Here is a 27,405-nt window from a genome sequence, read left to right on the forward strand (position 1 = left end):
ATCTTCCATTTGTTCCCAGAGAGCTGATTCACCACTGCAGGTTTGTGTGATTGTTGCTGAGATCAAAGGAGCTTTATTTTTGTCATACTGGAGTAACACAGTGGTGAAGCAGAGCAGATCCCAGGTTTCCAGAACTCGCCATGCGTGCCCTGTAACAGGAGTTTGCTAACAGGGATCCATCATTCAGAGAGTCCTCTTTAGAGTTAGTGGCTACACTCAGGTTGATTTCAAAAATGATCCTGTTAATAGCACGTCCCGTTTCACAGCCAGGCACATCTTTTTCCTCATTTCCTTTCCCAGTGTTTGTGCATAGACGGAAGTTGTCTCCCTTGGGCTGCCTCCTCCCGCAGTCCGTTGTTTCAGACATCCGGGTTGGTCCCCAAGAGAGGGGTGGGGTTGTTTTCCAACACGCTGTAGTTGGGGCTCAATAGCAAGAGGAGGCTGCTGAGACACGGGAGGGTTTCTCCTGGTGAATGAAAACTTTGGTGAGCAAATGAGGAAAGAAACATTGAAGCTGTGGAGATGCCATTTAAATATTAGGCCAGATCTTATATGATTATTTCTTGGAAGCCTACTTTGAATCTGGTCACACACTTCCTGGAGCAATAGCTCCTCACTGGAGACAGCTCACAGGACATTCAGCACCAAATAAGGGACTTCTCTCAGAAGGATAGGTAGGGTGGTGACTTCACACTTCTCCTCAGTTAGTCTCGAAGCACTTTACAAAGCAGGTCAGTGTCATTTCCCCCATTTTACAGATGTGGGAAACTGAGGCACAGAGGCAGTGCTATGACTTGCCTGAGATCACCCAGCAGGTCAGTGGCACTGGGTACTCAAGGCTCTTTCATCTAGTAGCAAAAGGCAGAACAAGAAACAAAAGTGGCTGGAAGCCAAAGCCAGCCAAATTCAGAGTAGAAGTAAGGCGCACATTTCCAATAGTCAGGGAGATCAACCTTGGACAAATTGCTGATGAAAATAATGGGTGAAATCCAGGTCCCATAGAAGTCAATGGCAAAAATCCCATTAACTTCAATGGAGTTACACCAGCTGAGGATCTGGCCCTATATTTTTGATAAATGTGTGTGAAATAGGGGCTCCATAGTAAGTTACCTTCCCCCTGCTTCACCTGAGTGACCAGATAGGGTGAAACCTTGGCCCCATTGAAGTCAATGGGAGCTTTGCCCCTGACTTCAATGGGGCCAGGATTTCGCCCATAGGTCTTTGTCAGAAGCCCTCAAGGTCACCAAGCTTGGAGTCCACTGGAATAAGGAAGGGATCAGGTTCCAGAGTCAAAGGCCCTCCATCAAGAACTCCCTGCTAATCGCTCACATGAACTCAGCTACGGGCTATTGCTTGAGCACCTCCATGGCTGAGTAAGAGGAAAAGGGGTGCATGGGACCCAAACCACAAAAATCAGCAAACCCCTTGAGAGCATGATACCTGCCTGTTGTTTGCTCACAGAAATGGGTGTTTCCATATGCAGGATGGATATTTGCATAAATGAGTACCTGACTGGCAGGTGCAGGTGCAGTTTAGCTGCCAGTCTTTGAAAATATGGCTTTGGAGAACTGAGGGCCTGATTCTTCTCTCTCACCTGTTTTTGCTGGCCTAACTCCACCTATTATACAGGTGCTACTCCTGATTTACACCACCACGAGACAGATCAGCATGAGGCCCCCTAACCACAGGGCTAAGAGGAGCACAGCGGATGAGTTTGTTGATGCCATGCAAATATAAAAGCCCCATCTCTCCAAGAACTCTCCACTGAATCTGAGTAAGTGGAGAGCCCCCAGTGAATAGAGCTTTGATCTGATGATGGTTCTGTGCATTGTTCCTCTTTGCAACTAATCTGATAGGGGAGCAAAGAGGAAAATGACCAGAACTACCCTAGCACTTATCTATTGCATGTTTAACAAAGGCCTGTCAATACACCCTGCTGTGCTGAGTGAGTGCTATACAGTGATGTACATTCACTGCAAAGTGCTCATTGCTGAGAGGTCACTAACATATCACCCACATGGGGAAAAGTGTATCATGACATACGACTTCATTATTTTCCATTCATTTGCTTTTTGGAGTTTGTCACATAATTGTTTGCTGGCAGGGTCTGATCCCACATTCTTTGTGCACCCCAAAGCCCCTGCTGATGTTGGGGTGTTTGGATCCAGGCTCTTGGTCCAGCCCAAAGTGGAGACAGAGGTAAGATGGCCTTGTATGTATCCAGGAAATAAAGGAGCATTGTATGAAAGAGACAGGACACAGCTTGAGCACCTGATTTCTGTGCAGATTGGTATAAGAGAGATTATGAAGGGCCACTACCCCATAATGTTTTGCTAAATTTGTGTCATCCCATGTGCAATTATTTCTTGGAAACATGCTTTTTATCTGATCACGTGCATCCTAGGACAGTCCTCACTGGATGCAGATTACAGGACATTAGGAACCCCAAAAGTGTCTTCTCTCAAAAGAATAGATGGGGCGGTTGCTTTGATAGGAGTCAGTGGCAAAGTCTGGAGCCAGATCCAGATCTGCTTTTCCAGAGTTTAGGAGCTTTCAGGAAAAAGCCTTTGGTTTCACAGAGCAGCTCATTGAGAAGCACTGCTCAGCATGCAGTAACATTCCAACATGACAGACGGGAGCAGAAGGAATGAAATGGAGAACTGTACTGGAAAAATGATAATGCCATTGTATAATCCAGTGCGGGCCCTCCCGTGGAATATGGCACGCAGCTGTGGTCACTGGGTCTCAAAAAAGAGAGAGCCGGAATAGGGGCGGGGGGTCAGAGGTGATTGGCCCATGGAAAGATTCCTACATAAAGGCTGGGACTGGTTAGTTTAGTGAGCAGACAAATGAGAGGGGAGTATGGGAGAGTCTGTGGAACAAAGAATGGCCCAGAGGAGTAAATCAGGCTCCGTGGTTTACTCTGTCTCAGAGTAAAAGAACAAGGGGGTGTCGGGTTACCCTGAAAGAGGAAAAAAGGCAAACTGATAAAGGGAAATCCGGTTTTATACAACGGATAATTAACCTGTGGGACTCAGAGCCACAGGATATCACAAGAGCTTAGTAGGGTTCCAAAAAGGATCAGATAGTTATATGGAAAAAAGAGAACATTCGCAGTGGGGGAGGGAATCTTTTATTGGACTAACTTCTGTTGGTGAGAGAGACAAGCTCATGCTCTTTAAGCAGCCTTTGTGTGACCAATATTTCCAGTCTCATGCTAGTGGGCAGTGGGGATGGGTATGCCATGCACAGTGGGGATGGGTGCGCCATGCACAGGGGAGAGGGATGCAGCAGCCAGAGGGGATGGACACTGTGTGCAGTGGAAAGAGATGCAGTGAGACTGGATGCTGCATCCAGTGGGGTTGGACACTGTGCATGGTGAGGGGTTCAATGGGGATAAATGCTGTGGGAAGTGTGCAGCGAGGTTGGACGCTGTGTGCAGTGGGCAGTGGAGATGGACGCTGTGCACAGTGAAAAGGCCAGGGATGCCATGGGCAGTGGGATTGAACACTGTGTGCAATAGGGATGGATGCTGTGTGCAGTGAAGAGGGGTGTAGTGGGCATGGATTCTGGGTGCAGTGGGGTTGAACGCTGCGTGTAATAGGGATGGAGCTGTGTGCAGTGAAGAGGGGTGCAGTGAGCATGGATGCTGTGGGCAGTGGGGTTGAATGCTGTGTGCAGTGGGATGGATGTTGTGCCCAGTGGAACTGGACCCCACACACAGTGTGGATGGACGTTGTGTGCAGTGGGATGGACACTGTGCCCAATGGGCAGTGGGACTGGACCCTGCACACAGTGGGGATGGATGCTGTGCATGTTTCCATTACTGTACAATGGAGCCCCATCGTCCCCAGTCAGCATATGGATTTGTGCCAGAGAGCGCACATGAAGCCTTCTTCCCTTGTGCCCCTGTATAAGGATCAAGGACAATGCCTTTGCCTGTGCTTAGGGAGTGCAAGGACTGCTCCATCCCAAGAAGCCCCCAGAAGCACATGCTACCCCAAAGCAGGAAGGGAGGGGCATGGCCAGGACCCCAGCCACCCTCCATGCTACACAGTATTGCCGGATGGCTGAGTAAGGGAATGCACGCAGCACCCTTTGGAGGGGCAGTACAGTGTGTACACTCCTCCTGAATGCCCGCTAGCACTAAAAGGAGTCATGCAATCTTTCAGGGATACAGCCCCATGCTCCAAGTGTCTCTAAATCTCTGGCCGACAGAAGCTGGGCCTGGAGGACAAATCATCTCCCAAGACCTGGCCCTTTCTTAAGAGTTCCAAGATCCAGATGGGCAGGATACAGCAAGGGGACAGTCTTTCATGCTGTGTATTGGCCATTCCCCTCCTGAGACTCTACTGAAGTCAGTAGGATGGTACGATCAGGCACCTGGCTGGAATGACACATTATTTCCATGCATAGATTTTATGTATTCCATCCCAGAGATACAAGAGCAGAAAGCTTGGTTCCCTTGACGTTTATCCTTTGCTTATTGTGTCTGCAGAAATTTGGATCCAAGGTCCAGATGGCTGGCCTGAGTCCCAAAAACCAGCTTCCCAGCATCTTCAGTGTGTTTGGACTGCCCCACAGAGTCCACTTAAATAAATTCCTGATAAAGACCTAAGATGCAGCCCCTCAGGGTACTATTTCATACCAAACTGGCAAATGCAGCAAAAATCCCTTCTCCAAAGAGTTGTTCACCATAGAAAACAATTGTTACACTAATTAAAAGCAGCTGATTAAAGGAGTAAAAGGGAATAACTCATCTTGTTAAAGTCAGACACCTGCAGAACTGCTGTTGCTATCAGAGGAATGTGTCTCATACCACAGAGTGAAGATTGCACCTGCTCATCAAAGGAATAGATGCAAATGCCATACGAAGCACTGCAATGCAATTCTAATCAATGCAACACAAAGCACCACAAAACTATGAAAGACAGTCGATATAACACAGCACAGGACAAATCAATGAACTACAATACAACACCAGACAATACAACACAACACAAATCAGCGCAACACAACACACTGCCAAACAATGAACTGCCAAAGAAGGCAAAGTGATAATAACACAGCACTAGTAAGAGCAATGCAACACCCCACAAACCAATTGGCTGCAATACAAATCAAGTACAGCAGAAGGCAGTTGAGAATCAGACCCTTATTTTTTGTCATTAGAGTCAACAGATCTGACACTGAACACACACACGTTTGCAGGGTAGCAATGCACTTTAAGAGTTAACATTTTGGCCTAACCTTGTAGATTCTGCATTCACTCCAGTCACATCATCACGGATGGCCTCATGGTGCTGTTAGCCTCTGGCCTCCTTGCACCCTTGTGAAGAAGCAGCTGGGATCCTCATGAGATCAAAGAATGGGCTGGGAGCACAGAAGAGAGAGGTGCCTCCAAGTGTTTCAAGTGCTGCCTAGCTCCATACATCTCCCTGATCGGATGAGAAGGGGATTATCCCATGTGTCTTGTATCCCATGTGTGGGACTTTACTGTCTCCAAGGCTTCCTCAACACACTGCAAGGTTAATTTGCCTCTTAACAGTGCAGCGGGTCCTTGGGGAGAGAGGGGAAAGGCAGAGGGTGTGGAAAGAGGGTAAAGAGATTCTCTAGGGAAAGAGCTTTTGTGAGCCGGGGCAGTGAACCGCATCCTGACACACTGAACTCAGGAGCTGCTGCTGGCGGAAGGAGATAAATTCTAATATGGATGTGGACCTGCAGCCTCTTTGCTGAGAGGTAGGGTGAGCATATTTCCCAAAGGGAAAACAGGACACTGTGGTGGGGCTAGCCCAAGCCCCCTGCCCTCCCAGGGCTGACCCAAGCCCCCCTTCCTGTCAGGTGCTGGCGTTGCCGCTCCCCCCACGCACTCATGTTCCGCCACACCCCGCCTTTTTGATAAAAGTGGGCATTTGTCCTGTTTGCTCTTGCCAACTGATCAAGTTGGCGAGAGCAAATGGGACAAATGCCCACTTTTGCCAAAAAGGGCAGGATGGCCAGGACAGGGCTTATAAAAGGGACTGTCCTGGCCAGAAAGGGACATATGGTCACCCTACTCTGAGGCAACCTGTGAGCTGAAATGGTCCCCCCTGCTTCTTATCACCACCCAGCTCCTGAGAGGGATGCCAAACACTTGACTATTTCTCGCAGGTGAGTGGCAGAGCAGCAGGGAAACGAGGTAGGAACTAGAGATGAGAAACAACAGGAAGGAGACCAACACATAGGGCTTTTCTGCACTAGGGAGAATAGTACCCTCTTGCTGCAGGGATGCTGCCACACTTGCTCCCGATGGGCATGGCACTAGTGTAGACATGGCCCTGTGCCATGAAAACCTGCATGGAGTCCCTGCACTGCTGCTGAAAAGTGGGGACTAATTATCCTAGTGTTGATACACCAAAGGAGGGGACAGGCAATGGTGGGAAGGGAGGCTAAGCAGAGCAAAGTCAGGGCAGACACAGAACAGGAGAGGTTTCAGAGTAGCAGACGTGTTAGTCTGTATCTGTATCTTTTTGAGGACAGGAGAGGGGAGTCTGTTCCCTGGGAGAAGGTTCCTATTCAGACCCCTCCCCCACAAGGTGCAGCTACATGTGACTTTACAGTCATGTTTCAGCAAGTGCTCACTCATCCCACTGTAAATTCTAACCTGGACAGGATATCAGTGTTCGGTCCTGATCAGCCTAAGATTAAACCAGCCAGGAACAAACACTTGTGACAGATACCTCCCTGTCTCCCCTTTCTGCAGAGGTTCTCCAGGGAAAGAGTAAAGTGCTTCCCTGTGCAAACTTTCTGATCATTGCAGAGAGCAAAAAACAAGGTGCAGGTGTCTTACAAGAATCTCAGTGAAAGAATAGCCCCGGACACATTCAAAACAAGGCATTCCCGTGCACTGCACATCTGCTTTCCCTGGTGCTGCCCCAGTCATGGTAGAGTCAACATCCACTTGCTTGAGACCCCAGGAGAGCTGCAGGGGTGTCTGATCATGAGGATATGACAGCATTATTGATAATGCTTTGGCACCTATACATCACCCAAGGATCTCAACATTCTCACCCAGCAGCAGCGTAACAGAGTTAGAAGGAAGGTGTGTCCACCCCGGCTGCCAGATGCTGAGACTTACAGCCATACAGCCAGGCGACAGAAGCAGCTTCTCAGTTTGAACTCATGTGCTTAAAGTGAAGATGTGCTGAAGAGCTTTGCTGGACTGGGTTCTCTATGCTGTTGTATTTTAGTTTCTAAAACCGCAGGGGAATGTTTAGATCCAAAAATGGAAGTAATAATGAAAGCTCCCATAGCTTTTTGGGAATCCCATTTCTATACAAAATCTAAAGTTGGGAGCCTAACTCCCCAATGCCTACCCTGTTATAATCACCATGTGTAGGGTGACCATATTTTCCCAAAAGGAAAAACGGGACACCCCTGCCCCCGCCCCGCCCCTCCGCTGCTACCCCTGCCACCACCCCACGCATGGGGCTGCCCAAGCCCTCCCTACCTCCGGCCCACGCAGGACCAGACTGAGATCCCTTTTCCCACTGGCGCCCAGGGCCTGCCTGAGGCCCCCCCACAGCACCCTTCCCCCCTCCCCCTGCATGTGGGGCTGATCCACGATCCCGCACTGCCTATAGGGGGGCCTGGTCCTCCGAGCCCCGCCCCCCTGCTGCCTATTTATGGGGCTGGTCCTCTGAGCACCCCCGCTGCCTGTCTGTGCCTCCCCTCTCCCCTGTGGCCTGCTTCCCCCCCACACGCAGGGCTGGTCCAAGGCCACCCTTCCCTCCCAACTTCGTGTTCAGGGCTGGTCCTCCAAGCTCGCCCAGTGGCTCCCTTTTCCCCCTCCGTGTGCGGGGTTGGTCCTCCAAGCCCCTCTGTCACCAGCCCGCATGCGTGGCTGGTCCTCCAAGGCTGCCTGCCCATGGGGCTGGTCGTCCTTTCCCCTCACCGCACATCTGTGCGCAGGGCTGCCCGAGCCCCCCTTCTCCTCCCTGCATGCAGGGCAGGCCGGCCAGCCCAAGCTGCTCTCCCTAGCCCTCCCTCCATGTAGGACTGGCTTTGCCACTCTTCCACACACACAGGTTCCTCCACGCCTTGCTAGGGGTTCCACCCCAATTTTTTGACAAAAAAAAATTGCTCTTGCAATAGTAAATGGGACATATACCCAGTTTTGTCAAAAAAATTGGGGAGGCTGGGACAGGGCCTAAAAAAGGGACTGTCCCAGCCAAAATAGGACATATGGTCACCCTAACCATGTGTGAGTTTCCTGTCAGCAGCCACTACGAGAATGGATCTCATTTGTGACTCAAGAAGTCAGGGAGTCCAATGGAAGGAGCTGTAAATCAGTTTCCAGACTGTGTCAACCATATATGGTCTGAGATCAGAAGTGCACATGTAACGTTTACCGTTGTAACATAGGGGTTCTCAACTTGGGGTGCCAAACACCCAGGGGGGTCACAAACAGGTGTCAGAAGTCATGACTCCCCTGGCCTTTCTATATGGCTAGATGGGAAGGGGGTCCCAGCTTGAGGGGAGCAGGGTCCCAGAAAGGAAAAAGCTGAGAACCACTGAAAGCTTCCTGTTTATATGACCATGCTCTCCTGCTACTAGATGTGCATGAAAGCAGAGTGCACACTGCTCTGAAATCTCTGGCTATGGGCTCTCACACTGTTATATCATAAATGTGACTCTTTCTGGGTGAGGCTGGGAGCTATGATTTAAAGAAATAAAAAAAAACCCTAACACTTCCATACCGTTCTCTGCACTGAGACCAACAGGAATTGGTGTATTTGTGAGCTCCCTGCAACTCCCCAACAGCCTGTGCTCTGATAGCATTTCCTACAGAAATATAGGAATGCTGCAATGGAGAACTATACCACAATTCCGTCAGAGCCAGCGCCCTTGCACCATCCTCCCCTGGACGGCCGCTGAGATTAGCCAGGGGCAGGGGCGTTCTCACACTGTTCTTTATAGTACTTTGTTTCTTGGCACCAGGGCACTGGCTTTCATTCCCCTTCTGTCCATGGGGCTTGGCTGTGCGGGGCTGTTGTTGCTGTTTTGTATTGCTCTTTATTTGTGACACTCTGAATGCTATTTTAAGAAAATGAATCATGTCTTTATGATGCTATAAATCTGGACTGTCTCCTGGAAGACGTAGCCAAGAAATCAAGGGACCTGGATTTCAGTCTGATTGCGCAACTCTGGTGCATTAATATCCCAGGGAAGAGAAAATAATTGGTTTCAGGACCCCAACAGGCCTTGGCCACACCAGCCTTCCTACAGGCAAGTTTTGGAGAGACAGCTGCCTGCATTACTCTGACTACTTTCTCAGGGGCATACTGTTCCAGGCACTGTCAGATACCCCGACCGTGGCCAGAGCTGGGATTTCATTGAGACTGTTTGTCACTATAGAGCTCAAAGCCAGTCTCCAGAGGCCTCCTCTGGACACAGTCTTCAGACTAAAGCACTGGAGAAAGTAAATACCATTTTTCAGCAATCAGGCACAAAAATGCTACCTTGTATTTGTCCTTTATTCCTTTCTCTTATAATCAATAGCAGAGTCATTCAGAGGGGACAATATTTGCTTTATAGGAGACTTAGTAAATAGCTTTACCCTTTATTGCTGTAATGATTTCCACTGGGAGAGGCAGGGACGGGATTAGCTAAGACCTCTCTGGAGCTAACGCTCTTGCAGCACTACCTGTCATGATTTCTCCTATGGAAGGCTGGGACCAGAGATACCTGTGAGCGCCTCCGGAGCCTATCTAACTCCAACCTCTTTCCCTGCCATGCACGTCCAGCCATGTCACAGCTGCTGTTCCTATTCCACTTCCTAGAACACTTCCAGCAGCCACCAGCACTCCTGCACTGATTCGTACAGTGACACCGGCTGGGAGAAGCTGTAACTGGATTAGCTGTGAGCTCCTCCCCAGCCAGTGCTCCTGCACCATTACCTGCAGTCGAGGAATCTCATAAGAATTGTCTAGCACTAGCGTGGGGGCTCCCCAATTGCCTCTCTTCAGTGATTGCTGTCCCGCGATACCACCTACCCCAAGTAAAACAACTGTTTAAAAGATGCTGGCAAACTGGAAAGGTTGCAGCAAAGAGCTGCAAGAGAGATTCACAGTCTGGAAAACTGCTTTACCGGGAGAGACTCAAAAAACTCACTCTATTTAGTTTCTCCGAAAGAAGGTTAAAAGGTGACTTGATTATAGTCCAAGTACCTACGTGAGGTGAATTTTTCTGCGAGTAGAAGACTGTTTAATAGAGCTTGGCAGGAAATGGTTTTCCTGTGCCCCAAAAATGTTTGAGATTTTGGAAAAATTTCCCATCCCAAATTAGGTTGAAAGTTCATAAGTGTTTATGAACTGAAAATCCTAAAAAAAAAATTGTTCCAGGACAAGCAAGATGTTTTGTTTAATAATTTCAGAATGTTTCATTTCAATTTTGATGCATTTTTATTGCAAATGTATTATAATTAGCTTAAATTTCTAAACAAAAGTTATTCTGAACTGGATAGCCAACATTTTTAATTTTGAAAATATCATAGTGGGTCCTTTCAACAATTTTGAAAAAATTTTACCCAAATATTTTTCAAGCCAAGAAATTCACCAAAACTGACCTTTTCCAGCACAAAGTTTTAGATTAGACAAATCTCTATTTTTCCACTAACAATCATTTAATTACAAAATTCCTGACCAATTCTACCATTTAATCTAGTAGACAAAGGTTATGGTCTTGATGCTGGAATCAGTGGGTGAAATTAACTGGTCTGTGTTACACAGGAAATCAGACTAGATGATCATAACAGTTCCTTCCAGCCTTAACATCATATGAATCTGTGAATCTAAGTGTTAGAAGCTACTTTAGTTATTGTGACAAAGTCAGGCTGGACAGCTGCTGGAGGGTGGTCCTGTTGGGTTCTGGGAAGTGGGTAGGCACAAGCCACCCACAGCTAAAGGACCCTCTCCCAGCCTATGGGGAGGATCCACTGAGCCCAGGACACAAGTAAGTATAGGGGACAACAGAAAAAATAGTGAGGACAGGTGTGAAGGTCAGAGGGTCAAAAATAGGGAACTTGAAGGAGACACTGAGCAGAGAAACCCAGACAGCACCCACTGCTCCTCAAAGGTGTCAAGGGAGCCAGCGAATGCCGCCCAGAGGAACGGAAATAGGCCCCACAGTCACAAAGAACCCCCTCAGCCAACATCCTCTCCTTTGCAGAAAGGTGGTGGAGGGCTGATACATTAGCCCAGAGGATCTCAAACTGGGGGTCATGACCCTTCTGGGGGTTGTGAGGTTATCACATGGGGGGGTCGCAAGGTGTCAGCCTCCATCCCCAGCCCTGCTTCACCTCCAGCATTTATAATAGTGTTAAATATAAAAATGTGTTTTTAATTTAAAAGGGGGGGTCGCACTGAGAGGCTTGCTGTGTGAAAGGGGTCACCAGTACAAATGTTAGAGAACCTTTATCCTAGAATGTTGAAGACTCTTTTTCCCCATAAGCTGAGAGGGGTTACATCAGGTCAATTAGGGACACCTGCATCCAATTAAGGGTTGCCTGAGACCTTTTAAAACCCCTCCTCTGGTGAGAGAAAAGAAAGAGAGAGAGAAGCTGCTGCCAGGCTAGTGGCAGCAGGGAAATTAGCTGCTTCAGGGTGAGAGGCTGTGCTCCTTCCCATAGGGAAACAGCCAAACCTGAGTGTCCGCTAGGGGAAGGACTGACACCCCAGAGTAAAGAAGAGGACAACACCCTGCCCCAGCGAGGAGGCAGGGAAAGGTATCCCCCTTTGTTTTTCTGTTTGTGAGACTATTTCCTTTTTGTTTGGTGGAGGATCACCCCGAGGGCTTACCCTGAAAAATATGGCCAGAGGAGCACATGGGGGGAAGACAAACACTGCCCAGAGAGAGGCTGATTTACCCCAGGCCCGCCACTGCCAGACGGGGAAGTGCTAAGTCTGGTGAAATGAAGGAGGTGCCTTGACACATTACGTGCAGACAGAGGGGAGAGGTGAATGTTGTATTTTGAATTGAACCCACTGCAGGTCTAAGCTCCCACCCATGGTGTATGTTCCTAATCCATTTCATACAATGCATAGCCACTTGTCTTCTCTCTACAGTGGTTACCTTACTCCCAGACAACACAAGCTCAAAGACATTTTTCACATATTGAAATGGCTTGATGACTTAATTCAGTCGCTTTCTTTCATTTCTTCCCATTGCAGCCAGAGCTAGCATGGGTCTGATTGTGAAAAATTGACGAACGGCAGGTCGCTTTGCTTGATTCTCCAGCATGAGGAACTCTGTTTTCCTTTCACATTTAATGAGAAGTAGAGACAGGGAATTTGCTGAGGTTCTTTTGAAGTTTGGAGAAGAAGCACGGAAGTCTCCAGCTGCTACTTAGCTGGTTGTTTTTTCCTTCCTCCAAGGCTCTCTGGACTGAAATCTGCCTCCCAAGCCATTAAAATTTCATGGCGCTTTCACCAGCCCACTTGTTTCATACAACACAGTAGGAATGCATGGTTCTCATAGACAGCTGCCTGTGGGGCTTTTCAGCCCAAAAGATCCCAAAGCACTTTGCAAACTTTGGGATAAATCATGGCCTAAAGCCAGAGCCCAGCAGGAAAGGGCAGCAGCTGACTGGGCACAACTGAAGCCTTTATAAATGCAGAAGTCCCTTCACCTACCACTTAAGTGCAGCCACCTCTGAGGAGGTGGAACCCCTGGCGATGTAACGCCAAACAGGAATGGTGATTGTCTTCCACTGGTTAATCCCTCCCCATAAGGCCCACGAGATCATGCTTCATTTCCATTGTGAGCACTAAGGTTAGATGATGTGGGATATAGACTACTAGGGACAGGCCGTTCCCTCTTCTTCTAGGGTGGTAGTTGGAGACATATGAATAATGTGTTTATGGTGTATTTATTCTTTTGGCTGGCAACTGACATCAGTTAAAACAATCTGGAGAGTCCTTTGGAATAAAAGACTCAGGGGTGCAATCCTGCTCCCTCTGACATCACTAGTAGAACTCCCATTGGCTACAGCTGGGTCAGGTTTGGGCAGTCAGTATCAAACCTGCCCCACCCCCTCATTATTGAAAATAGCCTCTGGGCTAATTGGAAGCTCACCGAACCTGGGCTGCAGCTTGCCAGACTTCAGCTGTGGTGAGATGCTGGCAAACCTGGTATCTGGAGGAGTGAGCCCTCTCTGCCCCCATGGATCATAATGACGAGAAGTGATCTGCCATATAACTGGATCCTAATCCTTTAAAGGATGCCACCCACATCTTGAATCAGTCTTGAATGTGAATTGGTGACCCCTGCAGAGCACAAATGGCATGTGCTCCTCATCCCAGCTTGCTCCACTCCAGGGACAAGCCACTGCATGCAGCTTCCTGGTGCTTTCAGCACCATGCAGTGACCTGACCTTTAAAAAGGGGTAGATCACCCTGGGAGTTCTTCCTCAGACTGGAACAATAACAGCCTTCAGGCGTGGTATGCCACCACTGCTGCCTGGAAATCCAGGAGCTATGGAGGACTCAGTCTGACTCACAAGGCTGTGAAGTGTTTTGGCAAAGGTTAAACATGCACCTTCCGTATCACAAACATTCATGGTCCCTGCTCCCACCCCCTCAGCCCAACAGCTGATCAGTGAGCAGGCAGATTTGGAGAGCAGAAATGAGGGGGTTTGATGGGAAAAGTACAGTTGGTTGCTAATATAACCCAGGCACAGTTGTTAATTTGCATTTCCTTGGGGCGGTGATGCTGAAATTAATTAAAGGTAATTATAGCACTGCTATACTTGTGCAACTGCAGCATGCAAAGACAAAGGCAACCTTACAAACAATAGGCTCTTCCTTCAGAGTCTCAATGGAGCATTATTTTAAGAAAACTCCAAGGTGAGTGAAAGGATGGGGCCCATCCCCTAGCACAGCTGTGTAAAGCTCTGCTGGTGGCTCCGGTGAGGCTGTAGCTGATGGATGCTGGAGGGCAGCAGTGGTGAGGGATTATGGTGGCATTATCGATGGATATGACTGGGGATGGGTGTCAGTAGCATTTGTGATGGATGCTCATGGCTGCCGTGACAAAGATGGTGGTCATGCTGGCTGCATTGCTTGACAGCCTCAGTGGATGCTGATCAGGAAGGATGCTGGTAGCAAAATTGATGGATGCCAGTGGTGTTGCAAATGGAGGTTGGTATTAGCAAGGGATAATGATGACTTTGCTAATGGAGGCTGGTGGCATTAGAGATGTATGCTAATGGCATTTGTGCTGAATGCCAGGAACATTGCTCCTGGATCCTGGTAGCAGTAGGGAGGGATACTGGTGGTGTTAATGGGTGCTACCACCGTTTCACTTCTAGATCACCTGTTCAAATCTAACTTTGCCACTAGTGGCTCAAATCATTACTGTCTGTGGTGCCTGGTCAGTGGCGTTTATTAAATGAATAGAAGATGGTGTCAGTGCAGCTCCTGCCGGATAGACACTGCAGAACACAGGTCTCATTTCTTTTGCTGTTATGCCTGCTCTTGTTCGTTAGTGAGAATTGCGCACCAGCTGTCAGCACTAACTGATATCCTTGCTGGCAGTCTTAGCAGAGAGGCCCAGGAGGGCATGGGCCATGGAGACAGAACATCCCTGGGTCTCCAAAATGTGGCCGCTCCAAAACAGAGAGGGGAGGCATATTTGGTGGAGTGGTCTGGGGCATCATTCTCAAGAGTTCTCAATCCAGCCCCTTGCACCAGCATGCAATAAAAAGGAGAGGGTTGGTTGAAATGTCAGACAGGTGAGATGGTCAGATGACCTTTAAAAGACGATCGGACTGTCTTACCTAAATGACAATGACTGGACTCTACCTGGGCACCAGCAACATGCCATAAGAGCAGCCATACTGGGTCAAACCAAAGGTCCATCTAGCCCAGTATCCCGTTGTCCGACAGTGGCCAATACCAGGTGCCCCAGAGGGAATGAACAGAACAGATAATCAACAGAGGTTAGGGACACATGTGATTCCAAAGCATCCTCTAGTCATTTCTGCTTCTAACTTGGGCTTGCACAGAGTTTCTATGTGGGTGAGGACAGCATATAAGAATGGGGTGAGGAGGAAAGATCAGGGTTTGATTTAGTGGGAAAGTCTGTCTATCTATTGATCTATATTAGGATTTTATACTGGCACCCATCACCATAGTATCTGGGCTCCTTCCAAACACCGTCATCTTAACCCCACGTCTTTGCTACAGACTTTGGTCCATTGCATGAAACAGTAACATTTCAGTCCCTATTCCATGGGTACAAGTGTAGGGCAATGGCACTCAATATTGGCACTGTTTTCTCCAGGCAATGGTGGTTTTAGCCAATACTTCACTCCTGAAGGTAACAAAGGCACAGAGAGCACAGCCACTACTGGCATCTGAAGCTGCCCGAGCTCATATGCCATTAGCCTGTTTACTGCAATGGTGCTAGCCGCCATCAGAATGGCGTGGGAAAATGCCCTACCATGGAGGGAGATATCAGACAGACAGCCCTAGAAACCTTCAGAAGAGGAATGCAGAGTATCTCCATGAAAGCTTCATCAAGATCTCTTGAGGATAAAGGGGACATTCCTATGCACATAAAACAGAGCTCCGCATGCCCCTCCCATCCCACTTAACCCAGCAGATGTCAACTCTCCCTCTGTTTGTTGTACCACTACCTCTTCTCATACAAGGGAAGCAGTGATGGGTCAATACCTGTGTCTTGTGAATATGAGGGCGGGCTGGGTGCCATCTTTCCATGGTAAACATTAAGGATAAATGTGTGCACGGTTACCTGAGGTCCCTCCCCTTTCATCAGGTTCATCTGCGCTCGTCTGGCAGGACTGGTTAAACTGTAGTAGAGACCGAAATGACTGAATCCCCCCACTCCTGACTGTTCACAGCAGGGGGGTCTCAGTCCCTGGCTTCTCTAAGGTATCCACAGTGGCCTGTAGGGTGCTAGAAGTGGCAGATCTGCAGGGTGCCACCAGCTCTACTGTGGCATTCCTGGCTTTCTGCAATCCCTGGCAAAGTTTCTTTGCTTCATGTGGCACTGGTGCTGATCCCTGTCGTACTGCTTTGCCTGTACCCCTCCACCCCCTACAATCTGCTAGTAGATGGTCCCGTTTCTGCAGCTGGTACATAGCCATGCTGGCATAGCCTCTTCCCCCCCCCCCCCCCCACCCATGGACCCAGGAGATCCAATACCTCCTGTCTCCTCCAAGCAGGAATGTGTTTAGTGCGTGGAGCTGGCATGGTTGGTTGGGCAGTGGTACATAACAAAGGTGAGCTGCCAGGTGTGCTTTCCAAGGTGGGCAATCAGGAAAAGGCATTTCAAAAACATGCAGGGAGGGGTTAAAGAGGGGAGAGGGTGGCTTCGAGTGTCTATAACCCCTGGGTACTAGAGTTTAAAATTGTGACCAGAGCACTCACTGTCACCAGGAATGAGGCACTGTGGGACAGCTTCTGGAGGACTTCTAGGATTGAGACTGGTCACACACTGTGTACACTCACTGTGTCAACTTCAATGGACTGACCATGGCTCTAAGCCAGTTTCAGGAGATGGTTTTATTGTATCACTGTAATGGGGTGTTTACATCTGTTAGACAACTTTGAACATAGACATGTGCACACATAGGTTGACACAAGGTGACTTATGTTGACCTAACTTTGTAGTGCAGACCAGGCCTATGATACAGGGCTTTCGCTCCTTGGACCAGGTTTTTAGGAAGGTATTGGGCATATCTGGAAGGAGTCCTGCCCATATTCTATATATATGGTCAATTCTGTAGCAGGTTTCCCCCTCTTTGTGATGTTTGTAAGGCAGCCATGAGCCAGTTACCCCAGAAAGAAAACATCTCATGCTGTATGGTGACAGGAGGAAAAAGCTGAATAAGGTGGATCCATTTGCAAACACCCAGATAATTTCTGTGCCACGAAGGTTGCTCTGTAGAATGTTCCACTGAAAACCTGGCTGTCCAGTTCCCCTTTCTGATGATAAAATGCCATTATCTTCTCATCTAGCGCATGTTTGTTCTTCCTCTTCTTACCAAACAGAGATTAATCTGAACCAAACCCCCAGCTCCAAACCACCACCAAGTTGGGTGGAGTTAATACACTGATCTGGCCTTCCACTTGGTCCTTCGCTGTTGAAACAGACCCAAGGCTCTTTTAAAAAAAAACCTTGGGCTTTTGGGAAGTTCTGTTCCAGATCCTGATGATACTTGGCCCCATCAATGTTAGTGAAGGGGAAGCAATGGCAACAAAATCACAAGACAGTTTTGTCAAATATTACAGTGGCACCAGAATGGTCAGCCACTGTGATATTTGTGTTGTCTGATTCTCAACAGAAGAGCATTGGCTACCCACTGGTATCATTTCTACATATGCCTAGTGCAACAAGAACATTGGAAAGACTTCAATATCTTCCTTGTTCTTATACCACTCCTGTAGCACCAAACAGTGGAAACACACCCAGAAAATAGTTTGGAAAGTAACTGATATAAACTCAAAACAGTTTTTAATCTGACTGATAAAGAAACTTGGGCTCCCTTCTCTATTTCAACGTTCAGGTTTTGAATGATCTTATCAAACACTGGCTATTTTTAACATTCATTTGCTTATTGTTTGTGTCAGGACTACTTCCCCTCCCCCCCCCCGTTGGCAGCGGTGGCGGCTGCTGCTGTTGAATTATAGTGGAGAACCACAAAGTTAGACTGTGTTCCAGTAACATGTAGTAATACCAAACAAGTAGGCTTCAGTTGTGTTCGGAGCTGCCCTAAAGTGTTCATAATCTATATAGACAAGGTAGATTAAAGGTGGGAGGGGACACAAGTGACTTGCCCACGGTCAGACACAACTAGTGGCAGAGTCAGGAATGGAATCCTGATCTCCTAAGCCACGGCTTTAGCCACAAGCCTGTCCTTCCTTCCCAGCTCTTAAAAAGCAAAGATCCTGTTTCCATGCAAATTGTCCCCAGTAATCAGAAAGGAGCAAAAGCAGCGACTAGGTGACAGACCTAGGCAAGAGCCATTCCTGACTAGGGTTGAGAGCTGGCGGAATGACTCGGCAGAAAAAAAAACACAGCTGCAATCAGCAAAGGCTTTTCCTAAGGGATAAGTTGTATAACAAAAAAAGCAAAATAAATTCATAAGCAGAAGAGGACAAAGAAAACTCCCAGCGTGGGGTTCGAGCCAGTTTCATGACCAGTGAGACAAATTCACCTTCCTATCTCTCCCAAGCAGCCAGTGTATACTCTGAGCTGCAGAGTGAGGGCATACCGAGTACAGCTGGTTGGGAACCGTTTGAGTAAACATTCTTTTTCCATCAGAAAATGCTGATTCATCAAAACCAGAGCTTTTCACAGGAACATATCAGTTCCGATGAAACTTTTTTCAAGAAGGTTTCTCTGGTCCAGGATCGAATTTCTGCTCAGAGAGAGACCCGCCCCAGAACGGCCAAAAACCTGGGGGTCAGGGCACAACCTGTGATCTCTGGCACAGATTCCAGCTGTGGCTCTGCCTGATTCTCTAGCCCAATGAATATTTAATATGCCCTTGCTCTGAATCAGGCAGAGTAGGGCCTTGAATCTCTCTTGCACACTCTAGATAAGTGCCCTCTCCACCAGGGTATTGGCTATTCTGCACTGAGTTTCTCTCTCAGATTTTTTCCATGAAAAATTTAGAAGGGTCTTGGTTTCATTCCAACGAGGAACTAAACTAAATCTTGAAAAGCTATGCAAGCCAGAATTCTTGTTTTTCCATCCACCCCTAAGTCTGAGTTTAGTTAACCCCTGGTGCAGCAAGCACCAAGCATTGCTGCTTCTGCATTTTTATTATTTTTATATAAAATATAAACACAGCTAAACCAAATCTATAAAATACATTCACAAGATGGAAGTACCATATAAATAACAATTCAATGTTCATTATTTGTAAAACCAACCAACAAAACCCTGAACCTGTAGAGGTCATGCAGGGCATCAGTTGTTAAAGTGAATAAATAGATAAAGTGAGAACATAGTCTCCAATACTCGCAGGTTAATATACACTAACCTGCAAAAGTATGCAATAGTTACGTGTGACCAGAGAGCCCCATTTTTTTTCAAGCATCTCTATTTGACAAAGTCATTTTTTTCGTTACTGCAGAAGTAGAGAGCTCACTAAACCAGTCTGTATGAGGGAGGAATTGCAGATTTCCATTCTCTCAGAATAACTTTTTGCTACTGTCACAGGGGAGGTACACCCCACCATGGGGTGTTGGGTCATGTGTGGTCAAAGAAAGGGAAGAGGCTGTATTGACACCGGTTAGGGCCTATGCTGATGACGCTTACTATAAAACATGGTTGAATGGCCGGAGCCAATAGAGCAATGCTTCTGCTTTGGGCAGTGTGGCCTAATGGTTGAAGTCAATAGGGCAGCCCTTCCCCAGGGTGGCTTAATGGCCAGAGTCAATAGAGAAACCCTTCTGCTCAGGGCAGCATGAGTCAATAAAGAAGCCCCTTACAGACAGGATAGCGTAGCCTAATGACCAGAGTCAATAAAGTCTGACTCCTTTGTGGGATTGTGTAGCCTATTGGCCCATTGAAGAAGTGGGGTGCCACTCAGGGGTGTGTGGTGCCCAGGATAGGGGGACTCAGGCTCTCCCTGCTCCTCTAAGCCCCACCCCAGGGCCCTGGCATTGGCAGGGTTACTCACCACCAAGTCAGTGGGTATCCTTTTGAAACACACTGACTGGTTCCCCAGTTCACCCACCGGAGTAAAGTCTAAGTCCCCTGGGTTGCTTCCTACCCTTTCTTTGACAGCAATGGTCCACGGTTCCCATGGACCTCTGGGGTCCTCAGGAAGTGTAGATCCTGACAGCGCGGCCTCCTCTCTGGGTTCATCAGGCAGCCTGGAATCTGTCTGGAGCTCTGCAAGCCTTGGCTTGGGGGTCAGGAGCTGTAGCAGCAACCTGGTGAGAGCCTGCAATCTGCATCCTCTCCCTTCAGCAGCCTGCCCAAACTGAGCTGGGCTGCTTCCTTTTATACCTTGCCTCCAGCTAAGCGTGCCCAGCAGAGGCAAAGGGCTGTGGCTTCCTCAGCCTGCAATGCACAGTTAACTCTTGCAGGGCCAAGGCAGGGTAGGTACACCCTGTCACAGCCACTAAAATAGTTGCTGCAATCCATTTCTTAATGCTAACTGGTAATACCAACTCATCCAGCACCCCTAAAATACACAGGCTTGAAGAAGGAAAAATAGCAACATGTCAAGTTTTAGAAAGAGCACTAAATATGGTGTTCCAGAACACATGCATTTTTTGACAAGTATAGAGGATGTGTTGCCAAACTAGCTTTAAACTAGCGTTCTAGAGACCAGTAATACCTGTTTACCATCTTGTTCTGGAAGAATAGCTAGAATAAGGAACTTGAAGTGCCTCTCACATTAAGCCAGATATCCTCCCAGTTGTGATGATAAAGCTAAACTCTTTTCCCCATTTTTCTTTGAGACTGATATTGAGACGGTAATGCAAAATGTTAAGCCACTTATAAGTAATTCCTACAAAAATGACTTTAGTTTCCATATTTCTTAACATTTTGTAGAGGTGAGAGTTGAAACAGACCACTTGTCCCCTATCCTTGCATGAATCCTTGAGTATAGCCACTTAAAGAAGGAACTGTGAGATTTTTGTTGCATATGTAATCAAAGGAGGCCAGTCTATCATCTTGTATTACATCTTTAATTTTTGTTAATCCTTTTTCTCTCCAAATTATCTGAAGCGTAGAGTTGGCCTAGATCCTGAGATATGGGTTATTCCATAGAGGTATGAGAAGAGAATTAGTAAGATTGGATGCTGTAAGCATTTTAATGTGTTGCAGGATGCCCTGTATAGATGCAAAGATTGGATTTTTCCTTAAGGGTGTGGGTAGCTTCTTAAGGTATATAAAAGAGAGGGACCCAAATGGCATAGCTAAGTCTTTTCTATCTCAAACCAAACTGGTGTGTATGCAGAGCAACTGGAGGGGAACCATTTTACATTATGACTCATTTGGAATGCTAGATAATGTAGATACAAATATGGCAACCACAGGATTTTTTTAATGGTCTGGTGTAACAAGCAAGGTTGTTTTTTATCCCATATAAATGGCATGATATGCCTATTTAATCAAGCAAAAAGCAAGAGAGAGACCTTGAAAGGCAAAGGCTAATGATATAAGTCATTTGGGGGCAGATATTCATTTTGGCTATTTCTTTTCTTCCCAATAAGGATCGAGAAAGGAGATGCCACCTCTCTACATCTTCGGAAACTTCTTTTAATATATAGAACATATTTATAAAACAATTTTGGGAAGATTAGGACAAATTTTAACACCTAAATTAGTTATTTCCTTGCATATTATGAGATTGATGAGGATGGATTCTTCAAAAGTACAAAAATGTCATCAGCATATAAACTGCTTTTATATTCTTTCCTGTTTATAGTCACACCTTCAATGGCTGAGTGCTGACATATGTACATTGCCAGTGGTTCAAGAGTGACATTAAAAGGGGGTGGGCTGCCAGAGGGGACAGCTCTGTTGTGTCCCTCTTTCTAGTTGCAATGTGGGCAAAATAATTCCATTAGTTGATACTGAAGCAAAGGGAGAGTTGTATAATACGCTGACCCAATTCAGGAATATTGGTCCAAATCCAAAGTTTTTTAGGACAGCCACTAGATAAGGCGATTCAACCCTATCAAAGACTTTCTCTGCATCTAAAGATAAGGCTATAGAGGGAATATCTGACAGCTAACTTGATGGATCAAGTGAGAAATTTTTCTTGTATTAGCAGCAGCCAATCTTCTTTTAATTAAACCAACGTGACCTGTGCCTGTAATTGATGATGTGGTCAGTCATGTGGCTAGCATCTTTGCAATTATTTTGCAATCTGTTTTCAATAGAGATATAGGGTGGTAGTCACCACATTTGCATCCATCTTTGTTCCTCTTCAACATTAAAGTAAACAAAGTAATCATGTCATAAGTCATGGTTCCTTTTTGGAATGTTTCGGTGAAGACCTTTGAAAGAATAAAAGATAGTTGATTATGAAATGTGCCCGAAAGCCACTCATCCTAGGGGCCTTGCTAGAACTCATATTTTTATAGCCTGTTTGCTCTCTTGTGTTGTGGTAGCTTTGTCCATAAGCAACACTTGTTCTGAAGTTAGGATGTTAAAAGGTAGGCCTTCAACAAAATGATTAAATTTATTAGCGTCAAATTGGTTGTCTGATTTATATCAAGCTTTATAGAATTGCTTAAATTGATTATTTATATCTATTGGTTCCAGGATGGCATTCCCATCTTCTTGTAATAAGGAAGAAATATTGTTGCTGGTTGGTTCCATCTTAAGTCTTCTAGCAAGTAATTTACCTGCTTTCTCACCCCATTCATAACGTCTTTGTTTGATCCTGTTGAGTGAAAATTCGACTTGGCTGGATAAGCATTCATTATATTTGCATTTGGCGTTGATTGGGGAATGTAGGTGGTTTTCATTATTTGGGTCAATCTTATGCTGTCTTTGCAACTCAACTATTTCTGTGTGCAGAGAATCTAGTAATTTGAGTCTTTCTCTCTTCTTTCGGGAGGCATTCTTTAAGCATTTACCCCTTATGGTAGCTTTCAGAGCTTCCCAAAAGACGGTATCTAAGAATTGAGAAACAAAGCTTTGTACCTTTTAGTAGCATAGTGTTTAGCTTCCACCTAGAAGATATTAATGAGGTATAACCAGTGTTGATGGTAAGTATCATTGGAGCATGATCTGAAATTATATTATTATTAATAGCTGCTTCTAGGCATGCTTGAATCAGTTCTGAAGGCACAACAAAAAAGTCAATTCTGGAGTAAGATGAATGTAATGTAGAGAATCATGTTTGGTCACACTTTGGGGTATCTTAGCTTCCGTGTCTCTAACACAATCCCTCAGAGGCAGAGCTGGTGAAGAGATTCTGTCTAGCCGTGCAAGTTGTGATGCTTGGTGTAGATAATACTTCAGTCAGTAGAAAGTGCTATAAACCCCAGCTTAGTGTCATACTATTACTCTAGGCATTGCAGCGATATACAGTTATTGTTATTGCTTAGTTCCAAAGGAGATTAACAGAAGAGTTCAATCTAGCTGGTTATCTGCTAGAAGATTATATAAGTGAATATTACCATATCTACCAGGATACATAGGAAAACAAACTGATGTTTAAATTTGCTGAGGTTTGCTTTTCATGATGAAGAAACCATTCTGCTATTTTTGGTCTCAGTCTTTCAAGCGTCTACCAAGCATCAGAGGCACATTTTGCAAAGTCTTGTGGTGCCTGCTAAATCCATAGTGAAGATGGACAGGGACTTGATGCTATATCTGACATTAGTTCCCCTCAGGATTTGCTTTATGCCATTGAATTCAGCCCTCTTTTTGTTAAGCTCAGCTGAGAAGTCAGGAAAAAGAGAAATGTTGTGTCCTTTGAAACCTCTATGCACAGCTTTTCTGGCAGCATTCATTAACATTACTTTATCACTGAACATCAGCAGCTTGAAGATGATGGGTCTGGGCCGGCTAGACTCCTGCCTTCTAGTATGAGGCATTAGATGAGCCCTTTCAATATCCACTAGGGGCAGCTGGGTGTCCAATTTAAATATGTCAGGGAGCAGCTTCTGAAGAAGCTTATAATCTCCTCCTCCAGACCCTCAGCAAAGCCCAAGAGGTGAAGGTTGTTTCTTAGAGATCTGTTTTCTAAGTCATCGTATTTTTCTTCCGGTTTGTCTAGTCTAAGCTTTAATGAGCCAGTTTCTTCTTTAAGTTCCCTGGTTTCAATAGCCATCTTTTGTAACTTACTTTCCAAGTGAGCCATTCAGAAGTTTATATCATGTACATCTTTAGAGAGCACATGAATATCTTTGGAGATTGAATCCAGTTGGTCTGTGAGGAATTCTTCCAGGGCCTGGGCTAGGTTCTGCTGTGGCCTCGCAGTTTCCCCCAGCTGCTGCGATGATGCAAGCTAAGGTCTTTTGTTACCTTTCATTTTCCTATTGGAGTCCATAGTCAACAGCTTGAAGCATATCCAGGGGATTAATTTAAACCTGTTTGACAGAAGCTTACTGCCAGTTTGCTAGGAACATAATTATTAGAGACAAATCCAAACATGGGGTGTGCGGTCGCCTGGGGACTCAGCAGCCATCTTCCTTACAGGTACCATGTGACCCCGACCCCCCCCCCCCCACCCACACACACATCTTCTCACAGGATGTTTTTCAGCCTTTTCCATGTGGTTTTGGTTGGGCTGTAAATACAGAGGGACCAATTCTCAGCCTGGTGTCAATCAGCGTAGTGCCACGGAAGTCAATAGATTTACACAGACTGACATCAGCTGGTGGTCAGGCCCAGACGGTCCAGAGAGGAAACGCCACCACATTCTCTTAAATGTAATGATATTTCTCCCTTTTCTCTTCAAATCCTAGATCTTCATGCAGGGCGTCTCTGGAACCCAGAGGAGTCGGAAAAGCGCTGGATGCTGAGTCAGGTCTGTCCCTGAAGCCCAGCAAGACGTGAGAGGTACAGTATGGCCCAGGTCTGAATTTTGAGCTATTCCGTCAGAAACAGCAGAAGGGTCGGGGAGAGGGAGCCGTTGCAACCTGCCTGGTTTGGTGGTGGTACCAGGGAAGGCAGGACTGGGGTTATGCGGGGAGCTGTGGAAATGGAATGCTAAAATGTGTTTTGGTAGCAACCCTCCCTTCCTCTAGCTGAGGAACTCTGTAAATCACCAGTCACTATAATAAAGTCCTGAAATCTACTATAAATTGCTCTAGCAATGTAGCATCTGTGTGCTGACCTAGTCTGAGACAAAGGAAGTTCTCCACAGCATCTGAGTGCACCAGAGGCTGCTGGAAGGCAGGGTCTGTGATTGATTAGAATTTGCTTCTATTAGCTATGAATAATGCTGTATAGATTTTTTTTTTTCCATGCCCACTTCCCCCTCACAGGGACCCTTGTGAAAACAAGACTCATGCCATAACATAAAATGTACCCCAAAACTGTGGGCCCCATTCTGCATCCCTAATGAGGTTAGCTAGCATCAGATCCGCAGCAGTAAAAAGGTAACGCCCATGGAGAAACAGGGAAACTAGCCGCATCATCAGTTATGAAGCTGCTAGCTAGGGGAAATGAACTGGCTTTGCTTTCCCTTGTGGGTGGGGACACAGGGCTGAGATGTGCAGGGTGGATGGATGGGTGGAGCCTGAAGGAGCCACAAGGGCAATCCAGCAACCACAGCAAACCTCTGCAAAGCTGGATAGTGCTTCCCAGTCACAGGCAGCGAGGTCTAGCAATCTGGGAACTGGGGGCTTCTCCATGCAGTACAGCAGTGTGCACTAGAGGGCTACCAAGTCTGAAGTACACCAGCATGCTGCTCACTAACTGGCCCATGCAAACCCTGCTGGCACAAGCTAAAAGTTTCCCAGTGCATGTTAACATGGTGCACCAGCAGGGTTTGCACAGGCCCGGTAGTATACAACATGGTGCACTTTAGTGCACATTGCTGCACCACTTAGCAAGCCCTTTGTGAGTGCTTACTAGCGAAACCCCATTGCTCAGGTCCCTGGAAAATACCAGAGACATTGAGCCTGATTCGCTGCTCATTTCCCCCTGGTAAGTCAGGAGTGGCCCCACTGACATCAACAGCATAATACCATGTACATGAGAGCAGATCCAGAGTGCTATGTGTATGTCTCACTGGCTCTGGGAAAGCACAAAGAATGCAGCCACTGCTTCTGAGAAAACACTTCAGTGTCTTCTGCTAACCTTCCTGAGTGCCTGGGGTAGAAGATTGGGCTGACTCTGTACCCTGTCTGCACAGGAACATGCAGACCCTGAACCAGTGTCCCAGCCCTCCTTCCTAGGCTTTGGCTTTGCTGGTGACTCAGTAACCATAACACAACTCAGCCCTGGGCCTGAGTTTAGCTGTCTCAGAGGTTTCCCTCCAGGACTTCTCCTGTCCTAGCTTCCTACTTCCTTCTCCCCAGAGCCATACTCCCACCTTTTATATCACAAGTGGTGATCACAAGCCTCGTCTGCCACAATGAGTCAACAGGAATCAGCCAGAAGTTTTATGCGGGATTCTAAGGAAGTGGGTCTAGGAGCCCTACCACTCCATTATGGGCAAATTCAGCCACTCAAATCCAGCCAGGCTACCCACCCCAGTTTGAAATCTGATGTTCAGAATGCACCACAAACCAGGGCATCCCAACAGTGCAAAAAAATCATGCCCAATTTCAATGAATATTCTGCTGATGCAAGAAGAACATCCTTCAAATACATCGCATGGTCATGGAAGCTCCGCACACTCAAAACAGGCACATGTTGAGTGCTTTGAGTCTTCCGTTTGTTCTGGACCAGAGTTCCATGTGGTTTTGCAGAGTGTATGCCATCCATTTGAACAGTCTACCTCAAGGCTTATGGAATTACACCAACCAGTTAAAATCAGTTCCAGTCCTGACTTTTTTTCATTACTGATTCTTCTGAGCAATTAAATACACAGGAGTTTGTAGCTGACCTATTGCTGGTGTGTCCTTTGATGTGCTGGAGAGCCTTGTTAAGTTTCCAAATTTAACAGTGTTGTAGGTCTCGCACAACCCTTCCTCTCCAGTTCATCAGTACTCCGTCTTTCATTTTCAAATCTTTTTATACCTCCTTTTTTTCCCCTCTCTATTCTGATCTGACCTACTTAACATGTTCCCCTCTCCAGAGGAGATGACATCTCCCAGAGAACTTTGAGAAACATGCTATTTAGGGACAATCCAATAGATAGGATCATTTCTGGCTTTTTTGTTCCCTCAGATTTTATTTTATTGCCAGGGACATTTGCATGAAATTAGGTTTCCCCCTTTCTTAAGAGTTCATCTTCCCCTGCAGCTTTCTCAACACCTGAAGTCAAAATCCTTTGTCAGATTGCAACCACGTATTTCCACAGCAACCAGCTGCGGTGGCACTTAAGCTCCTAAGGTTCGAAGATTATTCTTTCCGTCCTACATGGTGGTGGTATCAGTCAAAGTAACCACCACCACCACAATTGATTGCAATTGGCAGTCCAGGCTTGAATGGCTTTTGGGAACTGAGCCACCCTTTCACAAAGGATGAAATGCAATGTGCGGAAGGCCAGTGCACCACTTTAAGTTCCAGGTGGGGACTTGAGTGGTGCTTAGACCGCTGCATGGGAGATAATTTCACTGAAATGTTTTAAACCCCTAGTGTAGACAGGGAAAGTTACATTTTAGCCAATGTTAGCAGGTGGAGGGGAAACAGAGGCTCTCCTCAAGGTGATCTCCGCTGGGTTAGCAGTGAGGCTAAGAACAGCCATAGTGGGTCAGACCAAAGGTCCATCTAGCCCAGTATCCTGTCTCTGACAGTGGCCAA

The 27,405-nt window shown here is 46.7% G+C and overlaps 1 protein-coding gene across 4 annotated transcripts in view; it reads left to right on the forward strand.

Annotated features, from left to right (window-relative positions):
• The window catches only part of DLGAP4 (DLG associated protein 4), a 345,726-nt gene that overhangs the window by 182,054 nt on the left and 136,267 nt on the right, over window positions 1-27,405 (forward strand). For 3 of the 4 annotated variants that reach the window (XM_038369554.2, XM_038369556.2, XM_038369557.2), the window contains one exon: window positions 24,456-24,549. The gene's annotated coding sequence lies outside the window, so the exon portion shown is untranslated. Of the gene's footprint in view, window positions 1-24,455; window positions 24,566-27,405 lie in introns of those variants that run through there. The other variant, XM_043496131.1, reaches the window with a different exon arrangement.

Source organism: Dermochelys coriacea, chromosome 13 (assembly GCF_009764565.3).
Source record: "Dermochelys coriacea isolate rDerCor1 chromosome 13, rDerCor1.pri.v4, whole genome shotgun sequence".
NCBI lineage: Eukaryota > Metazoa > Chordata > Testudines > Dermochelyidae > Dermochelys > Dermochelys coriacea.